The sequence below is a fragment of the Marmota flaviventris genome, chromosome 10 (assembly GCF_047511675.1).
Source record: "Marmota flaviventris isolate mMarFla1 chromosome 10, mMarFla1.hap1, whole genome shotgun sequence".
Taxonomy (NCBI): Eukaryota; Metazoa; Chordata; class Mammalia; order Rodentia; family Sciuridae; genus Marmota; species Marmota flaviventris.
Genome location: NC_092507.1, coordinates 9,276,963 through 9,281,109, shown reverse-complemented (window position 1 = coordinate 9,281,109; position 4,147 = coordinate 9,276,963). Strand labels below are relative to the sequence as shown.

General features: G+C 51.6%; 1 pseudogene; it reads left to right on the top strand.

Moving 5' to 3' along the window:
- Window positions 1-1,171: 1,171 nt before the first annotated feature.
- Window positions 1,172-3,806, top strand: LOC114078865 (PRAME family member 12-like; annotated as a pseudogene).
- The last annotated feature ends 341 nt before the right edge of the window (window positions 3,807-4,147 follow it).

Below are 4,147 nucleotides of genomic sequence, written 5' to 3'. Positions count from 1 at the left end.
TTTGGTGGTGCTGGGGAATAAAGCCAGGGCCTTGTGCATGTGAGGCAAGCACTCTACCAACTGAGCTATATGCCCAGTGCATTATTTATTTATTTCTAATGCTGCTGAGAATCCAACCCAGGGCCTCACACATGCTAGGCGACCACTTCACCGCTGAGCTCCAGCCAAAGCTGCTTTAATATTTCTTACCCAAGGAGAATGATTGGAATTCTATATCATTCTAATTGATTGGAATTCTGTTATTTGACATTTAAGATATTCACTTTGTGTGCCCTTAAAATGAAACTTTATTGCCAGGCGAGATGGCATGTGCCTGTAATCCAATCTACTCAGGAGGCTGAGGAGGCAGGAGGATTGGTGTTCAATGCCAGCCTCAGCAACAGTGAGGCCCTAAGCAACTCAGTGAGGCCCTGTATATAAATAAAATACAAAATATTGCTGGAGATGTGGCTCAGTGGTTGAGTGCTCTGAGTTCAATACCCAGTCCCAGTCCCCAAAATTATACCTTATGGCCTACATGGTTTTGTAATTTTATTGATTGTTTAAACAAATTACACAAAAGCTTAAAACAGTTTCATGCATCACTTCACAGACTCTGTTCTGATCTATTTGTTCTCTTCAACTCCCCCCTAAGGTGGCAGAATCTCTCATAGGTAACAGATATCTATGGGACTCTGTTGTAATTTCCAAATATTTTATAATATGGGCACATGCTATTACAATTGCTCATTTAATGATTTTAAAATTAAAACTAATGTCACCTGGGCTGGGATTGTGGATCATCGGTACAGTGCTTGCTTAGCACATGTGGGACATGGGTTCAATTCTCAGCACCACACAAAAATAAAAAAAAATAAAAAAAGGCATTGTGTTGTGTCCATCTATGGAAAAAACAACAACAACAAAAAAAAGAATGTCATCCATGTGAGGACATGTCCTTTCCCAGCCATAGTAGTTGCTGAAACTGAGGAACCTACCACTGCATGAGGTCACATGACACTCCAACTCCTTATGTATTAGGACAAAATAATAATCAAAGGCTTTCCCCCATGAGGGTGATGTGAGATTTTAGACTCCCCAGTACCCCCTTCCCAGTGACTGGCAATGGATGGGATAGTGACCTTTTCCCTGGACCATTTTCCAGGACCCTTCTTCTTTCAGACTCCCCAGGATGAGCATCCAGTCCCCACCCACGCTGCTGGAGCTGGCAGGGCGCAGCCTGCTGAGTGACAAGTCCAGGGCCATCCTGGATCTGGAGGACCTGCCCATAGAGCTCTTCCCACCACTCTTTGTGGAGGCCTTCAGCAGGGGACACACTGAGGTCCTGAAGAAAATGGTGCAGGCCTGGCCCTTCACCTGGCTGCCCCTGGGGGCCCTGATGAGGAAGCCACAGCTGGAGATGCTCCAAGTGGCACTGGATGGGCTGGATATGCTGCTTGCCTAGCAGGATCGCCCCAGGTGAGGGGGACCCAGGTGGCCTGGAAGGGAACACCCTGGGGTCCAAGGAAGTGACTGATGGATCCAGGGAGAGTGGGTGTTGAAGGGTGGACCAAGGGCTTCCTACTCTGCCAGCAAGAAGGGGTGGAGAGGCCTTGGCCATGCTAAGCCCCATTTGGGAGGGGCTTCTGGATGTGGAGGTACTTGTGGCAGCTGTGGTGACCCATGAAGGAGGCTGCACCTGCTTCTAACTCAGCTGGTACAGGTAGGGGCCAGGCACAATTGGAGGGAAGTGGATGGAGAAAAGTGAGACAGAAGGAAGAGGGGAGCAGGGGAGCAGCAGCTTAGAGGGGAAGGAGGGGGCCTCAGGGCTGAGACTCTGCTGTCATCCCCGCAGGAGGTGGAAACTGCAGGTACTGGATTTGCGAAATGTTCACCACAACTTCTGGAGGACATGGTCTGGAGCCATGGTCGAAGAGGCCATGAAGAAGAATCGAAAATTGAAACATGGTCCAGCAATGGCAGCTAAGCCACCCTTGAAGGTAGTCATAGACTTGTGCCTCACAGAAAGGCCCCTGGACGAATTCCAGGCCCACTTGTTCCTGTGGGTCACACAGAGAAGGGACAGGCTGCACCTGTGTTGCAATAGGCTGAAGATCTTTGGGAAACCCACCCGCCACACACGGAAGGTCCTGAGACTGCTGCAGCTGGACTCTATCCAGAAGGTGGAAGTGCACTGCACCTGGGCGCCCTGCACCTTGGCTGCTTGTGCTCCTTTCTTGGGCCAGATGAGGAACTGAGGACGCTGCAGGTCTCCCAGGTCCGCGTGCCTGCCCACACCTCCCCAGAGGAGCAGGAGTGGCTGCTCTCCCAGCTCACCTCGCAGTTCCTCAGGATGCACTGCCTGAGGAAGTTCTGTGTGGATGCTGTCCTCCTCCTCGAGGGCCACTTGGAGCAGGTGCTGAGGTGAGTAAGGGGGGTGAGCATCTTCTGCAGAGCAGTATCAGTAAATCTGAAAGAGCACCTACTGTGTGCCAGCCACTGACACTCTCATGGTGAACAAGACACTGGAAGGTAAATAACCCATCATCTGTTCCTTTTGTATCCTGAAGCTCCATCTCCTAACCTGTGTTAGAGCAAAGGGTTAAACCAGGGTTCATGGTCTGGGAAGCATAACTCTGCTTGGAAGCCAGCTGGGGAGAACAGGAGCTAGTGAGGGTGGGTGAGGTTCCTTTTCTGGGAGGTCTATCCAGTGAAGGTGGTGGGAGATGGGGTAGAGGGGAGGGCGTTGGAGGAGGGAAGCCCCCACACCTGCACCTTGCAACAGGGAAGGGAAGCTCTGTGCTCTCCAGAGGGGAGCAGAGGAGCTGCTTCTAATGCCCCCATGGGGAAGGCTGCTCTGAGCCTCAGATGGTCATTCTGGGGTTGAGGGTGAGGAGCAGGGCTGGAGGGTACAAGGTGTGAGCCTCGCAGGTGGACAACCCCGGTGGGTTTCCTTCATCTTGCCTGCGTTTGTCCTTTGTAGATGACTCCCCCTGACCTCCTGTGCACAGAGGTGTGCCCTTCTGCTTTGCAGTGAGGAAGGGAGCCATAGAGATGTGCACCCATCTGGTCACAGGAGTGATGGTGAACCTCGCCCTGACATGGGGGTAATGTGAATGACCAGATTCTGCAAGAGGCAGCATCATAAGTGTGGACCATTGTCTGATGACCAGGGTGACTTTGGGTTCAGGCCAATTTGTCTTCTCCCACCTTGACATTGCTCCTCATAACTAACTGCCTGGTTTCTCCTTAGGCACCTGAAGACCCCCCTGAAGACTCTCTCAATAACCAACTGCCGGCTGTCAGATTCCGACTGGAATCATCTTTCCTGATTTCCAAACACCAGAAAGCTCAGACAACTGGAACTGAGGGGCATCAAACTGGCCAATTTCAGTCCAGAGCCCCTCAAAATTCTGCTGGAGACTGTTGCAGCCACCCTGAAGAGCCTGGACTTGGAAACTTGCAGGATGAATGACTCCCAGCTCCAGGCCCTGCTGCCTGTCCTGAGCCGCTGCTCCCAGCTCAGGGTTTTGAGCTTCCATGGGAACTGCATCTCCATGCCAGCCTTAAGGGACCTGCTGCTTCACACTGCCAGGCTGAGCCAGTTGAGCATAGAGCTGTACCCTGCCCCTCTAGAGAGCTATGATGCCCAGGGTGCCATCCACCCAGGGAGATGTTCCCAACTCTGTGCTGAGCTCACAGCAATAGTGAGGGAATTTAGGCAGCCAAAGGTCCTTGTGTTCTGTACTGTCCCATGTCCTCAATGTGGCAGCATGTTCCTCTACAACCAGGGCCTCCTTCACTGTTCCTGTCCAACAGCTGCCTAGTTGGGTGTGTTTCAAAAGCATACTTCTAGGCAATTGGAGGTATAACCAGGATGTAGGGTCACCTTAGAGGGAACACAGAGCCCACCTTTTCAGACACTGCCTGAGGTGTGGATGGGAAAGGAAGGTGCAGCAGGGGGCTCCATTGGAGGGAAGCCCCCCGAGGATAGGACCTTCAGGACATGTGTCTTCATAGAGACATACAAAGGGACCTGGATTTCGAGAATGGGATTCAGGCTTGATGGGCACAGGAAGAGGCTATTGTGTTTCATGGCTGGTCCCTAAATAGTCAGAAATGAAGGGAATCTCAGGGTTAGTCTTCTGATGTCCTCTGTGATGGATTT